Here is a 17,807-nt window from a genome sequence, read left to right as displayed (position 1 = left end):
CTTAAGAGCCCTCTGGCCCCAAATAGCTTTGTATGATTTGCAGTTTGTCAGAGACTCATGGTAACTGGAAGGTAGTCTCCTAAGAGTACTGCCTACTGCTCACCCGATAGTCACCCTGTTACTCCTCATGGATAGATGAACATACAAAATTAGGGTGTACAGTGGATGAAGTATAAATACTGTAAGAAAATAAAGTATTGCCAGATTAACAAACCTTGGTCTTGTGAACACTAAGAAATCTTTAAGGTTACTTTTAATCAGAAGTAGTACAACAGTAGTGAAAACAGTAACTAGTAGAATTTATCTGGACACGTATCCAGCTCACACCATATTTCAGTTTCAACATACAAACCTTTTTTCCACAGAAGTACTTTTCTAATATCCAGAAGTAAAAGAATTTGAAAGACCATTCTGTCTCCAAAGAGATCATTAGGATCAGTTTTCCATTCTAAACAGAAATTCCTATCTTCTCAAACAGCTCCAGCTCCTCCAAAATAACCAAATAATCCTGAGCTTTCTAGTGTACTTACCTGCCAAAAGAAACACACACTTCTAAAAGAGGAACAGTAGAAAACCAAGGAGTATTATTTAATGGCAATGAAGTTTGAATGAGTGAAAAATATCGTTGCTTTTCTTGGAATTACAATTATCAAAGATTTAGCCTATTATAGAAAATGAATCTTTTCTAATTATAGAAAAGATTAATTTTCTATAATAAAATATTCTTTTCTTATAGAATCTTTTTTAATTAGACCACTAAGATGAGTCTTTACCCAATTGTTTTTTCCACAGATTGTTATCCTTGAAGATCTCCTATCTGCAAGTCAGAGATGATGCGTTAACTCTTTAAAGATTACTTGTGCATGTGAATGCTATTCTGAATTTTCTAAATATTTCTAAAAGCTTTGGGTTTTTTTTTTACTCAAAGTCTCACTCAGTAATTTTTATTTGCACATCTCTTTATAAAACTTTTGATTTAAAAGTCTTGAAGACAACAGAGTCCTGTCAGGCACCTCCTAACACAGACATTAACGTGCCATATGCACCAGCAATTTTGTACTGTATGTAGTCACAAATACAAATACCATATATACTTTCATAGAATAGAGTATAAGTATGCACCAGAGTATCTAGTGTTTCACGTTCCCAGCCTGCATATTACTCAAAAGGGATTCAGTGCAATTACAAACCTTATTTTTCACATGTACCCCTCTCCTCAACTCAGACACTAAAAGTTTTAGAACAACTTTCTCTCATAACAGGTCTGAACATTTTGATTACAGACCAGTTACAAAAGACACAACTTCTTAGCTCCAGTATTTCAAAGGCTGCCAAGATGCTGCTGTATAAATTAGAAAGGTCATGGTGCTTTCAGCCGCCCTCTATGAACTGCCAAGCTAAGAACACCCCAGTTCAACTGCAGTGGAAAACAGAGTGCCTGCACATTTGTTGTCCTGAAGTTACAGCACAGAGACATTAACTTACAAGGTGCATACAGAATGCAGGCTCTAAGTTACCCCTGGGGAGTCCCATGCTTTCTTGTAGACAGGTGAGAAAGATTACGTGTACAAATTACTTTTTCAACTTACTTTTAGGCCAGTATTTTTAAACACTAACATTTCATTAGCTATTTTCTTCATCAATTTATTGACAATCTTTATTTTTCTTTCCAAAACTGTGGGGATTTTTTGTGTTGTGGTGGTTTGTTTTTTTTTTTTGTTGTTCTTTGGGGTTTTTTTTGTGTGTCTTAAAAAAAAACCAAACACCAAAACAAAACAGGGGAAGTTATATACTCCTTGAGGATTCTAAATTACTTCATAACTATAGATTAATTTTCTCTAGGTTTACTCCTTTACAACTCATTCCTGTGTTGAAAGAGATTTTTATTCTCCAGTGAAAAACATAACAAAGTTGTAATGCTACACTTTTCTTAAGAGTAAGAGAAAGTGATACATGAGATACCTAATGTTTTCTACTGAAATTTTGTATGGTATTTTGTGATATAATTCATGGCACAAAATCCTACGACGCTTTCACATTTTTCTATTTTTTGATGATTTGCCGTTACTGTCTACAGCAATAGAATTAAATATATATCATCTCTATAAAAAAATTCCAACGTTAATTTCTCACATAATCACATATCACATAATATAGACTCTTCTGCAAATGCCAGTCTATCTGTAGACATGCACAAGCTCATTTTTGTACCGCTACCTCTTTCCTCTGTGGAAGAAAGCATTGAAATCAAATAGGAAACACTCTGAGGCACAATTGCTGACACGTTCCTGAGGGACAGTTACAGTTTCATGGCTTAATCACTCCAACTTTCTATTTTGTTAATAATGTAGCTGACTAAAAATGATCTGATACTACTTGTGCATTCATTTTAATGAGTCCCTGGAAAGAAATGCCTGAGTGAAGCATGCCCAGATCCGAATAAGCACAAAAACTTCTGCACAAAGATTAGAAATATCTTCAGTTTATATGTATCAATAACATCTTTTTGATCCTGGTTCCCTATTTTGCTCCAGAGGAAAAAAGAAAAAGAAAGGTTTACAGAAAGTTTCTTAGTTAAATATGAAAATCAGTGTCTAACAAAATCCTCCAGCCCCAGCTTCCCCTCCCAAGTCTTAGTATATTAATCTCCTTTCCTTTTAGCTGCTCCAGTTTTTGCATCACAACGCAATTTCCTGAATTCAAATCTACACAAATAAACCTTAAAGCTAAGTAATACTTTATTAAGCTCTATGAATATTTCCTTAAGCAGGACATCCTTTTAAAACTGGGGTACACTGTCACAATTCAACGTCATTTTCTTCACACTTTCCTAGTAAGAATCAGAAGCATTGCAGAAATTAAGAACCTGAAGATCTTACTGAAATGTAAAACCCTCTCCAGAAGAGATTTTTCATAAGCTACCCATGTTTTGTTTAAGTTCTCACCACTCCATAGAGCAGCGTCTTATTTCTCTGTGGATATGTACTTGGACAAGCTCATAGGGAAATCCTGTACAGGTAATTTTAAAGGATGAAAAAGCACACTGCTAGCATCCTCTGCCTTTCTGTGCAGCACAAAACTACATACTTTCCCAAAGTGCTCAAACATTCAATGCTTAAACCTCAACATGTGTGGTTATTCCAGTAATGTACAAAAACTAAAAAAAGTGTTTGATCTATGAAAGATGCTCAGTTTTGACCTGCCTGTTAGGCAGATCCTTTCATTACTGGTATTCCTAGTGAAAATGCTCACTGGAGGCTAAAAACAAACGTGTAATTACGGTGTTCAAGCTCCTACCTGAACAAAGGCTGGAGTTTCTGTGTGTTTGATATTATCTAAAATGTGCCACCTGATGTGTGACCTGCAGGATGAGGAGGACAGCAGTTGATGGCAGTGAAGACTGTAGATGGCCATGGCCCAGAGGAGACTTTTGACTAGAAGTGTATCACAATCAAGGAAAAAAGAAATCATACTGAAGAGCAACTATGGGAAAAAAAAAAAACATATTGGACTTCAGAGAGCAAAACCAATTAGGTTCACTGCAAGCAAACTATTCACTATCACAGCTTTATCATCTACTCAAGACCCATGAGATACCTTTTCTCAAAGGGATTGGAGAATAAAACCAGTATTGCTAAGGAAAGATTAATTAGCTGTTGTAGGTTTAACATTTCTAGTGAAAAACACCGGATGACATTTAACAGGACAAGATCATGTTTTGCGCACTGAAACTATAAAAGTTCATTGCACAAGGAACAGTAAGTAAGGACTTAAACAAGAAACAAAAGGACACAATCTTCCAGTGACCCTTGTCTACCTTTGTAGCAGCCTTGTAGCATTTTTTATCAGCCACACAGCAATATGCATACTGGTCTGCCCCCCAAAATACTACTTGTTTAATGGAGCAAGTACTCACTACCTTTATTATCTCAATTATTCAATACAGCAAGTGAATGCTGAGCCCCAGGTATGCCATGGCAAGATGAATTGCCAAGTAGGGGAATCAGCTGAGCCAAAACCATACAGTGCCAATCCAGCCTAAGCAGCACCTTCCTAAGGAATGAGGAACAGAAACCAAAACAGTTTTTAAAAACTGATCTTGAAAATATACAAACTAGGAAACAGCCTTATAGGTCTTGGAATGGTGCCACTATGATGAGCATCTCATCACCCCCCTCCCCATGCTCTCTAAGTGAAGTCCTCCAAGATAAACCTGAAAAATCAATTGAAATGGAAGTAAAGAATCTAGAATGACATATTAGATCTTAAGGTATAACTATCTAAAAAAAAAAGTCTGAAAGGAAAATTAGTTTAATCCACCATATTTCATCTGCGTTATACTGACATCTCTCATTCCTAGTATCTTAGAGCCTTGGCATCTTTATCAAACTTTTGATCTGAGGCTAAAAATCGTGTGAAATTTATGTAGTATGAATACAGCAGTGTACAAAACATTATGAACGACAGAGCCTTCTTTAGCCTGCAAAGGTCCAAAACATGTTTACAGGGTTTTCTGCTCCAAAACATTTGAATTTATCCAGTAACAAATTTACTTCCAAAATGATCTATTATTGCACACTCAAATATGTTTAAAGCAACAAGCTTTTGGATCTTTGTTTTTCTCTTTCAACAGTACACTAGCAGCTGAGTCTTTCTGAGCCCATCAGCATGTTAACAAAACATTTCTTAAAGTGCAGATTTATAATCTGTGTAAGAAGATAAAAATCTGCACTTTTGGTCTAAGGGACTATCCCTCCACTACTTTGGCTGCATGTTCCCAGCTGTTGCTGATGAAAGTGCTTGTGGGTTGTGTAATCAGCTAGATAGATGTGGCTCCTAATCTGGCTGGAAACTAATCCCCCACACAGGAAAATTTCCAGCCAGATTAGGAATTTGATTCAGCTGGTCACATCTGCACAAGTGCTAATACTGCTGAGACCCTTTTCTTTGGCAATACTGCCTAAGATCAGCTTAACACAATCAAGAAACTGCATCTGCTGAACCACAGTTAAGTACCTCTGGGATGTTCACTTGTAAACAGTTTCATGCTTTTAATATTACTCCACTTCAAGATTATACAGAAGAGGCAAATCTAATTTCCAAGCATGTCATTTCATCTTTTTTTGCAAGTTATTTCTGACCATAGAAACATGTTTAGAGAAACCACTCTTCCAAATATTATGATAATTGTTAGGTAAAAACTTGAATTAGGCATGGTATAACAAAATATTGTAAAAAATTTCTAAGATTTACTCCATTGTACTAATTTCCTATAAATCACGTGTCCATATTTGTATTCTAAGCAACAAACTTCATTTTCTATGTGCCCTCCCTTAAGAACTGCCAAGCAAATAAAAGCAGAGTTAAAGACTACAAATGTATCTTAAAACCTGTAAATTTTGCAAAAAGTACCAGCTAATAAAGGCAGAAAGAACCAAGGTAGTGCACTGCCAAGAAAGGCTTGACAGAGTTCAGTAATCGGCCAGCCAGCCAAACAAGCCTTACATGTATAGCTCCAGCCTAGCCACAACCCTACCATCTCATCTTTGGGTGAGATAACAAGGCCACTGTAGGATGCACTGGGTGTGCTAGAAGGGCATGGTGGCAGTGGGAACAGACTAAAACATGGAAAAGAGGCACAAAAGGGCAAGAATATTGGAAATTAAGCTCTCCACTCAGAGATGTTTAAAAAAAAATAATCCCAGTTTTCAAAGAACATGTTGTTTGCCCCAGAGGAGTAAAAACTTATTTTCAAAGAAATTGGATATTCCACAGCATTTTTTAGTTTTGTGCTTATGCCAAGAAATACCACCATGCTAAACAATTCAAAGTTAAAAGGTTCAACTAAATATATTTCAACTCTTTGGGGGGAGCGGGGGGGGAAGTGTAAAGTAGCTCAGGAAAATTAACTCACTTTTGTGAATCACTTTGGTCATAAAACTGATATTTTTTACTGCAAAAACTTCTACCCACCTTTTCCAAACATGAACAAATACATAGATTTGTGTTTCCAGTCTTATCTTTCCACCCTAACACATAAAACTTTCCAGTGACCTCAAGAACTTCCATTTCCCTATAGCTCCCAAAAGGATAATCTACACCATAAAAGCTCCATCTGAATAGCTATCAGATCTATTACTGTATAATCTATCAGATAACTGATCCATAACCATAAAATATTTATTTACATTTGGCACATAGATATTGAACACCATCAAGTTCATTAGGCAGGTTGGTCCAAGGATACGTTTCTTGCAAGAATTATTTCAAGCTCTCGCAAGAAGTTGGGGTATGTTTTGAATCATCCCAGTTTATTTAGAATACAATCAATCTGTAGAAGAGTAATTGTTTAATTTACAGGTCACATGTTCAATAAGTTATCACAGAATCACCTCATTAATCCCCACCCCCATATAAGTCACAGGAAAGAGAATGCTCACTCTGTTTTAAATTGATCACTTCAGTTTTGCTTGATTAGAAAAATGGAAGTCATTTTCCTACCCTGGCAACAGCTTGCCTCTTGAATACATGTTAATAGTTGGCTTTTGGTTTGGAATATCAGATTTGAGTAGTTCTCTGAACAAAATAAAAAAACCATCAGCAACTAGTTCCTAAAGAAACTATTTTCTTTTGGGGAGAAATTTTGTACCTTTCTTTGACTCCCATAAAATGGATGCAATCATTACAAAAGAGAGAGAATTTCAGGCTGGTCATGTTTTATGTGACACTGAATTTGGACTGAGTCAATAGGATAACAAATTCACCAAGTCCATCTCCCATGTTGGCTAAGGTAAACTTGTGGGAAAAATGGAAAATTTAGCATCTGGAGGGAGGTGGTAACTAAAGTTATCAATATATGGATATAGGACAACCCATCCGTATTTTATGCATATGTAACAACCCAAGAAGGAAAGAAAAATAATTGAAAGTTACCAAAATACAACTGCTGCAATGCATTATGTCAACAGATATTTACTGTCATAGCCAAATTTATTTGTTAATATGTAGTGAATATATTTGGCGGATCAGAATGAAATAGCTAAATAATCCTGCCAAAATGTTTTTTGAGACAAAATTCCTTCTATGAGAATCTGTTGGTAAGCAGACAGGCTTTTTTATTCTGATTTTCATTAATAATGCAAACCCAGCAACTGCAACAAGTTACAACCATACTTGTGAAAAATGAACCATTTCAAATACTATAAAAACAATCAAAATTATCTGAAGGACAACACAGCCTAGAAGACCCATTTTGAAGATAGGTATTACAGTTTGAAAAGTTTCACTTGCTTATATGCAGTAGAAGAGTACAAGTGAGAAGGTACTCCAACAAGCAGTTTTCTCCATTCATAAAAATACACCCAAATATTTTCAGTTATATAATTCCATAAAGATGAAACTTCTAAAATTTTGAATGGTTGGGAGCATCGTTTTAAAGCCCAAAAGCCTAAACAAAAATTATTTTTCCAGAACTGCAACACCACTTGCAATATACTCAGAAGACAAATTCTGCTCATGTTTTCCAGGATTAAAAAGCAGATGTTTTTTCTTGCATTAACACTTGATTATAAAATAAATATAGCCTCTGTGCAAAGAGGAGTGAACATAATGGCTCTCTTAAGGCACAACTTTGAGGTATGAGGGATATCAGTTCAATTTATTTTTCAAATGCTGTAAAGAAGGATGATAGAAAGAAACAGCATCCAGTTGTCATGCTTCTAATCTAGTCTATAGATGGCTTTGCTCCAGATTTCTCTAATAAGCTCGATTACAGCACAACCCTTCACTGTCCTTATAATATGCATACTGCAACCTGTGTGGTCTAGTTAGTTTAGGAAAAGCATTTTGGGTTTTGAATTATTATTTTCTTTTAAACCTGGGATAGCAAGAGAAGGTCACTTCATTTAAAGAACCCACAGGAATTTCATAATATTTCAAGTATTTTTATTTGTGTATGAAGATAGGCATTTGTGCAGGATGTGGTGGGGAAATTTCGGGTTTGTATATTAGTTTATTTTGAGCAGAGGAAGATTGCTAGTTTCCTAACAGTGTTTTTGCTAGATTGTTTTGCAAAGCTGCCTATAGTATTGATTGCCTGTTAAAATATTTAACTTGTGGAATTCCTGAAGCAGAAGACAGACATAAACGTAATTGGCCAACAGCAAAAATTATCAAAAGGGGAAACAAATCCCTGTTGTTTGAGTGTGGGAGAATAATGAGTAAGTACCACTGGTACATTTAAATAGAAGAGCTTCGTTTAGGGAAATGGACTGCATTCAAATATATACAGAAGGAGGAGGAAAAGCAGGAAGAGGCATAAAGAAAGGGCAAAGGAATGAACAGAATGAAGACTGATTGGGTAACAAAACCCCTGCAAAGTGGACCATCTTGGAGAGATCTGATCTAGCACGCTAGGAATTCTTCCGCAAAGGACAGATAACATTTACAGCAGTACACAGGACTTAAAATTCAAAACATGCTGTTTCACTAAGCCCAAGGACTGAAAATAACTTTATTTTAACCACATCCGAGATTTTGTCACAAATGCTATAAATGTTTCATTGCATTTTTAAACAACAAATTACTGACTACATCTCCAACATTTTCTTTTAAATAAAAGCATCAGAAAGCTACACAAATAATCTGAAAGTATGGGTAAATAATAGTTTCTTTTGTGACAAACTCATCTTGGAACACTGTCATCTCCCCAGCCAGCTCTCCCAAATCCTGCTGCTGCCATTCTGCAGATTTGCTGCTCCGTTGGGTCCACTGACAGACTCCCCATCCCAGCTACTAAGCCCACAATGTCTCCATGGCCTGCTTTCCAGTGTTGCCTTATGAATCTGTCTCTGCACAAATGAGGGGGCAACAAATTCATGATAAGCAGATGGGAATGCCAATATGGCTAAGGAAATGAAAAAAATGTATAACATAACTCATTCTTGGTGATGCTGACAACATTCTGCATGGCTGCAGGTTGAATTGATTTGAGCAAACAGTAAGTCAGCTAAATAAGCATCACTCATCTTGTTCCTGGTTTTTCTGGGATCCATTTCTTGACCAGCTGTACAAGTACCTGTGCTAGCACAGCACAAAACCAAGGGATGAGGGGAATGAGGAGTAAGGGCAACTCTTTATGATGGCTTATGCCATACGTCTGTCAAAACACTAACCAGAGACTGAGGGTGAAGATTCAGGTAACAATTAAAGGATTACATGGCTAGCAGCCAGAACTGATAGTGCCATTTCCTTCTCTTCCGGCCCTGGAGCATCTTGTTACCTTCTCACGTGCTTCAGTCCTGTGTTCACCTGAGATAGATAAGCTCCGTCAGAGATGAAAGGCAATATAAATCTTTAAGAAAAACAATGTTTGAGCAGAATTAACAGTTTAATGTTATTTCATTATATTGGATATATGGATATTGCATAGGTCTCTCCCCCTTAGCATGTTCCTGGTGCCAATCTGACACCCTCCTTGGTGCTGGTTCTGATGCTGATGACCCTCCCCACTGAGCCAATCTGAACTGCAAACCTATTGCTAAACTGTCTTTTCTTCACTGGATTAATTTTCTGTTGCTTTATCAAGTTGAATCAAGATCAGTGGAGGACCCACAGATGCTGGTGACAGTGGAAGAAGCAGAAGCATGCAGCTGGGGAGAGGAGGAAAGATGGAAGGAAGAACTAGGCTATTATTTTTGCATTAATTTAGGTGTTGTTTCATGCTACAGCTGAGAGAGAGAAGGAAAGGAAATAAGATCTATAAAGAGAAAAGTACTGCTGCAGGGTAATTAAGACCTGGGAGTAAACATGCCAAATGGTGTTTGCCACAGACAACAAACAAATGTGAATCAGTACTTGAGCAGAGGAAGGCATGTTTTCTCTACCGTTCAGGAAGCACTTCAATTGTTTGGAAAAGGTGTGAGTCATTAACTCCCGCATGTACAAGTGAGACATCCAAAGCTATAAATACCTGACATACTTCAAGGGCTCTTTGGAATGGAAGAATGGAAATCTATACGCACTTTTTCAAAATTACAGAAGCATGAAGCCATGCATCATTTCACAGATTTTGATTTGTTGTGTTTAGGCTTTTCTGAATTGCACTATCCAAGCATGACGAGCTATAACCTTGAAAGGACCTGTTTTCTTGCTTCCAAAGCTCTGGATAGCTAAACAGCTATTTGGGATAAAAGATGAGAGGTGCACAAGACTTGACGGTATGCTATTTTAATGCAACATTTTTGTATGTCTGAATTTGTAGCTTATCATAGCCATTAAGTGAAATTGCTTTTCTGATGGCAACCAAGAATCTCACTGGCAACAGTTGCATGTCATAAAAACAATCCTCCTCCTCCTCATTCTCTTTGATTTCTTGTCTGCTTGTAGAAGCTCAGCATCAAGACAGTAAGGAAGTTTTACTGCGATCTTGCAACATTGATTTTTATGATAACTGTAGGATTCTTCAGACTATAGCACACTCAAGCTCTTCTTAATCTGTTTATAACTCCCAATATAATTTATTCTTTTTAAACACGGATTAAATGGCTGGTCAAACTTCAGAGAGGGTTTTCATTCTCAAGTGAAAACCACCACAGTATCACAGAACACCAGTGCATTAGCATTATCAAGCACCAGTGAAGGGTTTGGTTCCTAATCTAGATTTAGCCAGTATGGCTGCTTAAAGCCAAATATTACTATAATAAAAGTACAGATTCTGTTCGTTCATATATGCAGCTTTAACATTTTTTCCCTACAAAACTCATGAAGTTGAGATGGTATTTAACTCCTACACAATCTCTCTAGAGAAAAGTATGCTTTCTCCATGTGATATATTCTTCAGAATGGTTCTCGCAATGCTGTCTACCTTGGGTAAAAAAGATTCCAAGGAATACTGATGGATTATGGATAATCACACTACACACACCTTCTAGAAGGGAATCATAAAATACCCAAAGAGTTCTGGTTAGTGCAGGTTGTTCAGGGAGCAAATGCACATTACTCCACTGTGACTAACAAACTCCTGGGAAAACTGATTGCACAACAGGAAGAAGGCAAGAGGGTTTAAGAACTTGGATGCACATAAGACTCATTCATTTACCCTTGACCCAAAATCTCAGAATAGAAATACACAAGAGGAACACAAAAAATGTTTGGCTTTGTGTAAGCACAATGGGAAGTATGATTTGACAGTATCATAAATATTTAATTACGCTTTTATATCATTAGTGATATCTTTTCTTAATTCAAATTCCTTTAAAAATTCCCATTAAAAAACTCTTTAGAACTATATTTCTGTTTACCTTAATTTAATTTAAAAAGTTATGAAATAAATACTTTTATGAAGAACACATCTGTCCCCCAAATTTAAGTTATTTTGTCTCACAGAGATTGATCGGGTGTTGTTAGAAGCCAAGTCTATATACAAAGTGATCTGTAAAACCTTTAGTAGTTCCTTTGATGAAAAGGTATGTTTTGAATGTAAAAGCCTGACAGACAGATTATTGTTGCATTTGAAACACTGCAGTCTGCATTTAACTAGTGCTACATCACACACAGTTTCATTGCTGTTGGGAAACCAGTAGAATATGAGGTGATATCCCCTTCCTTTGCTAGCAAATTCCATGTTTTGTTAAATTCTGTCACTTGGTGCAGGCTTTCAGCTGTTGCACACTTCATATTACAATCTTTTCAGAAAGTTAGCAATTTTCTATATATTTGATAAAAAAGGCTGTTTCAAAAACCTAGAAGTCTGAAACAACGATTCACACTTACTGCTTCACAGCAAGTAAATCAAGAAACTCTAATGAGCTCGTCATCAAAAGTTTTAGCATGCCAGAGCTGCCCAGCCTGCAATGTGGTAAAACAGAGAACCTTGCAACTACAGCTGGATTATCCTATTGATGTATTTGTACATAGTCACCAGGGTAATGTAAACAGTTTGTGTAGTAAGACATTTAAAGAACATTTAATTAGTTTGTGCTGTGCCATTTATGAATCTTATTTCTCCTATCATCCCAGGAAAGAGAAGCAAACTGCTACTGTACTGAGACCTGATATAGCTGTCTTTGTGGAAGTGTCTGATGGACAGTAAGGTTTAAATAGCTGTCGCTGTGAAGTCAAAAGCTAAATTTGCAGCACATTTCATACAGTCCTTCTCTGACATGGCAGCAATAAGAACAACAAGTTTGTCTCACTTTCAAGAACTCTAAGGTAATGGTAGGGCTTTTCAGACTGGAATCACAAATCACTTAACACTGTGCAATTTAAAAAGAATCTAGAGGATGCAGGTTTTCCACAGCAGGGCCCCATCAGGCTGCTGAGCCAGCTAACAATCTTCCATGATCTCCTTGAATGCACATTCTTGGACTAAAACGCACAAAGTAGAAAAAGCTAAATACGCAATAAAACAGACATACATGTATAAACCCATCTAAACGCTTAAGAGAGATCTCTATTAAAAGGTCTCATTCAGCTAACAGCAACACACTGAAGTGATTCTTCTCAAAACAAACAACTGCAGAAAGCCACCACAGAAGTACATTTCTGGTTTATGCAGTAGAGGTACACTGTCAAAGGGAGGAGGCAGCCAGTTGTTCACAATTTTTTACTTCATCCATGTACTGTTTTTTCACATTATCAGTCATCTGAAGAATGGAAAAAATACATCATTCAAGGGTGGGCTGAAGATATCAGTCAAGAAGTAAAGACTTGCTCTTGTCAAATAAAGTCATTTATCAAGCTCCTGTCTGTCAGCGAGAATACGGTGAATGACTGTGCAAGCTCATTTCAGTGCAAAGTAAAGCAGTTCGGTAAAGATGTTTAAAACCCTAACAGTGATGTAAACTCATCTGCTTCACACTGTACTGAAATCAGCTAAGAAGTATTGCAGCTCTACTCTGCATCTTGAATGAAGCAGTAGTAACCTAGAGTTGAGGGATGACTGAAAGGAACAATATCCTCTTCATGGGTTCCAACTTCACCTGGAAAGAATTTATCAGTCTGCACTGACAGACAGCAGAACTGTGTTGAAGGGTTGTGGCCAGCAGGTGTAAGAACCTCATAAATATCTGAATCAAAAATAAAATTATAAAGGTGTGAAATATTCTGAAACACAGTTATTAACCAAATTTTATTTTGTGGTAGTAAATGGCCTCATTTTTAGAAAGAATAATGGTAATCACACACAAACACAGTGGTCAGCAATAGTCATCCACAAGAAAGATTCTGGGAACACATCAGTGCTCCAGGGTCTCAGCTTTGCCCCATTCCATTTTCCCTTTGATGTCACTAAGTTATTCATCTTAGTAGTTCAAGCTTTATCTTTTGATCAAACTTTTGTAATATATAATTTGGAAATTAGTTTCTTAGAGGGACAAGAGCTGTCAAATAGTAACCCATATCAGATCAACCCTGACAAAGTGGTAACAGTTTAGGACAAGTCAGAGCCAAAGTTGGAATTTCAGAGCATACGTGCAAATTATTATTTTTTAAAAACCACAGTGTTGACATTACAAGGGAAGAAAAGAGAGAAAAGATTTTATCTTCTGAGCCCTTGATCAAATTACTTCATAATTCACCCACTAAACCTATCCCCTGGTTCCCATAAGAGACAGCAATCTCAGACAGAACAAGCTTGTAGATTTTAGAGCACTAAGGGAGAAAAGGGAACAAACTACAATGTTGTGACTCAGTCTCTGGAGGATGTGGAAGCATTCAGAGATATTTTAAATAACAAAGTAATTTAAATGGAATTTTTCAGATATAAAATAGGAGGTCGACTTGAAACTATCCACAATCTATGTGTAAGATATACAAACTAGGAGCACAGAACTATACAGTGTCTGCAATTTCCTATGGTTTCTCTCAGTGAACTTTTTTCAAAGTAATTGCCAAAGATATTAGATACCAGTATTTCGAAGATAGTATCTGTTAGTTTTCAATTTATGCTAGCCTCTCATCTTTGAAGCAATTCCATTTCTGTCTCTCTGCCTAATTTCCATTTTACACATCCTATAATTGTGTTTGTCCTTTTGTCCTTTAAAGTTGACTTCTAAAAGATTCCCATCATTAACACATCTACCAAGAACAAAGAGCTTGGTCCCTTTCTGGATCCTTTGGTTGAGATATAATTATTAAAATAATTATTTTTCCTTACATATTTTAGAAAGTTGGAAATTGCTTTAAATTGCTCTTTTACAAAAAGTTGTGGGCTTGGGCATTTCCTTCTTCTGGAAGGGATGTATTGCACTGCAGAGGTTTCAGATCCTTAATCTGTAAACTTAACTTGTTGCATGAGTTACTGTTCACTCTGTATTCCATCATGTCCTGGCTATTTTTGATCATATTTAAATTCTTATAGTTCTGTTTGCATATCTAGGAACTATGTTCTCAGCCTAGAAATCTTACGCAGGGTTTCCAGAATTCCTTGCTAAGATCTTTAAATATTTTACTTCAGCTCATCTACCTTCTCTCTCCTTTCTTAAATACAGAGTGTTCTTATTTTCTTAATGGGTAATGCATTATCTTTTTCTTCATAGGATATGGGCATGCTAACACTTTTTAACCTGTGGAACTAAAAGCTGGCAAGTCTTCACCAAGATTAAAAAAATGTGAAACTCACAACATTGAGCTATGCTTATTTCATGATACAGACCCTTTTCTATATAGGAAAGTATAAATAGTGTCCGCAGCTGTGCGATTTATCCTTAGCCATTAAATGTCTCCACAGTCTTACAATTTCTAAAAGTGTCTGCATTGCCTACAAATGAGCTGTATTAATATAAACAACACACGAACAACCAAAGAGCCTATAAAACAAAAGCCCTAAGTACAGAACTTAACTAAACTTAAAATGTCACCTTAAGAGCTCAAAACTGTTTCAGAGTTGATTAGTTTGCCAAAACTATTTTCCAATGTTTTGATCCCACAATCATGAATTCCTGGTTTATACTCCTTGAGGAAAAACAAGAGTTTGTTTGAAAAGCATACAGCCAACCACCTCCTCTGTACTCTGACTCCTCAGTGTGCTTGTGTACTGGAGACGAACTTTCATCAGGATGCAAATGTGAGAATTGTATAGTTTGACCAAAACACCCAACACGCCCCTGATAGAAGAGATGATGAAATAACCCGGAAAGACTGATGGATTACAACAAAGGATCAGTCTAGCAGCTAGGCACAGTAACACAACTAAACGTGGCTTCATTTTCTCAACTCCTAAATAAACAAGTTAATCACACAGACTATACTATTGAAAAAACAACTCAGTTCACTTACAGCACTTTGCAGAGGAATATGCGAGACTCAAGCTCTATATTGTATCTTATCTCCATTTTAAGAGTGAGCAAGTTTCTTAACCTCTTTGCCTCTTTGTCTCAGTTTCCAAGGCTACAAGTGAGGCATGACAAAGGCAGGAAGAAAAGCCATATATTTTGGCTCCCAGTTTTTTTGTGTGTGTCGTGTCCCCCCGCCTCGCTCCTTTTTGCTGTTCAACTATCTTCTCTTCTAAACTGTAGGGTTTAGTTATTTAAGCATACACATTATTCTATGTGCAGTCTGGGTTTTTTGGTGATTCTAATCTAGCTTTCCTTTTTGCAAATCTGGCCAATTGTTTGGTAATTAAATTTGATCACTTCTTGCTTATATGCACTTGGAAATAATCAAGGAAACAATACCCTGACCAGTGCTGAGGAAAGGACACATTCCTATAAAATAAAGCCAAACTATTTTTAAAGGTATGCAAGTGATGTGAGAGAAGACAGGAAGACACATTTAAAGTGTAAATCAAACCCATTGTTTTGTAAAATTTCTGGAAAAGCTTTAAAAAATGGCTTTTTCTACTTTTCTCCCCCAGAATTTCTTTGTTCACTACAAAAGGAAAAACAAAGCAACAAGAAAAAGAAGTGATGTCCCTCCTCCACAGAGAAGTAATGAAGTCTCCTCCCCCTTCCAAAGGGGATCACGGTTTGCCAGCTTTGGCAGCCACTGTAGTATTTAAAATAGAAATGAATCCCAAAATGTGATTTGGCAAACAACCGCTGAAATATTCAGTAAGACTGTTTTCCCTCTTTTCCACTTCCTTTTTACCATTCTAATAATATCTAGAGCAGCTTTCAAACACTTCAAAGATTAAATGCATGTAACATCTAGACAAAGAGCTCCATGAACTTTAACACATATGCAACACATGAATCAGACAGACCTATCTTTGTAAGGAGAGTGCTCCTTGTATGGCCAGTTCCCAGACTGCTGTGACATTTCAAGCAGCTGTTCTTATTCTTACATACAGCTGAAATTTTAAGGGAGACACCCTATATGCCTTCCTAGACCTGAAAGCATCAGCTGATTTGTCATTAGTAAAAGCCGACACTATCAAATTTATTAACGGGTTCCATCAATTTTTCAGCACACAAATGCAGGACTAAGATTTCCACAACACTAAGTTTTCACTTACAATGCAGTGAATCCTGCAATACAGAACACATGATATTCTATAGATATTTTAAAGAGAGTATGTAATGCTGTGTTGAAAGAAGATATAAGGGCAAAAGATGGTAAATCCATCAGAAAGATATGGACCCTTCACAGGGATATCCAAATATACTGCTAGAATAAAGCATGATAGCTGGAGTCAGTATGTAAGAAACCTCTCCCAAAAAAATTGTTTCTGAAAAAAATTACTTAATATAAAACATAATTTGGCACAGTGTAGTAACAATAAGCCAGTTGTCACAGATGTTTGAAGCAACAACAGAAAGCACATTTTACTAACATAGGTAAGACACTAGAGGCAAGGAAAACATCACAGTTCCATTTTAAACAAGTGTTTTCAACGAGGAGCAGACCACGTGGCAGGTATAACCATTACTTCATCAGACCTAAATCTTTAAAAACACTGACTTCTCACTAACTAGGAAGTGTTGGATATAAGCTAATCCATTTTATGCATTCACAGAATAAAAGCAGTTAAGTATTTCTGAATCCACAAATTGTTAGTTTTATCATGCAACTAGCCAGCCAGCAGGCTGCTTTGTGTAACTACTTTAAATTTGTAACATGGGCAAATTGTCTTCAGTATATTTATGCAGTATCACCACATTATCAAAACATTACTGTTCAGCATCTTGCAACACACCTTCAGAAAATTTCTGGTCCAAGGTTTTCTCATTCAAAGAGTAGAGAAACTTTCCAAGTGTTTTAACCAACATTTTGTATTCTGTATGTTTTAAGTTTTAGAATTTTTATAATCCAATCCTGAGGCCTGACAGTCATTTCTACTTTGCCATCAATGAAACTGTTCAAAGGCAGCATCAGGAAGACTCAAAGATTGATTTCACAGACCACTGGCCCAGGCAGTGTTTGTAAACTGCTCACCCAAAACCACGGAGAATTGCTAGGGCCTTGTGGATTGAAGGGAGACTTACAGCTTGCGAGACAATTTAATTTGATTTGAAACCTGAGGTTAGCCTGTCAGTTTTTCCTAAAAAAAACCTTCAGAGTTCATTCTAAATGAGTCATATTAACCCACACAAGCAAATCAGCACATTGTTCTGATTTCCCCTCCCTCAAAATCCATCCTGTTCTCTCAGTACAATACTACTGCACAAATGATTCAGGACTTGCCAAAAGCTACCAAGCTCTAATTACAGCAGTCCTATTCTGTATATTCTTAAATCAAACAAAATCTAAATCAGCCTGCTAAAAACTGGCTTGTACTTCAAAACCTCCAACGCAGATTAAGAAGTAAATCTCTGCAATAAAGTATTAGCCAGATCAGCCTGCTTCAGAACCTCAGTGCAGAGCCTCAT

This window comes from Athene cunicularia (genome assembly GCF_003259725.1).
Source record: "Athene cunicularia isolate RWA chromosome 10 unlocalized genomic scaffold, athCun1 chr10_part1, whole genome shotgun sequence".
Lineage (NCBI taxonomy): Eukaryota > Metazoa > Chordata > Aves > Strigiformes > Strigidae > Athene > Athene cunicularia.
This window is presented reverse-complemented; position numbering follows the sequence as displayed.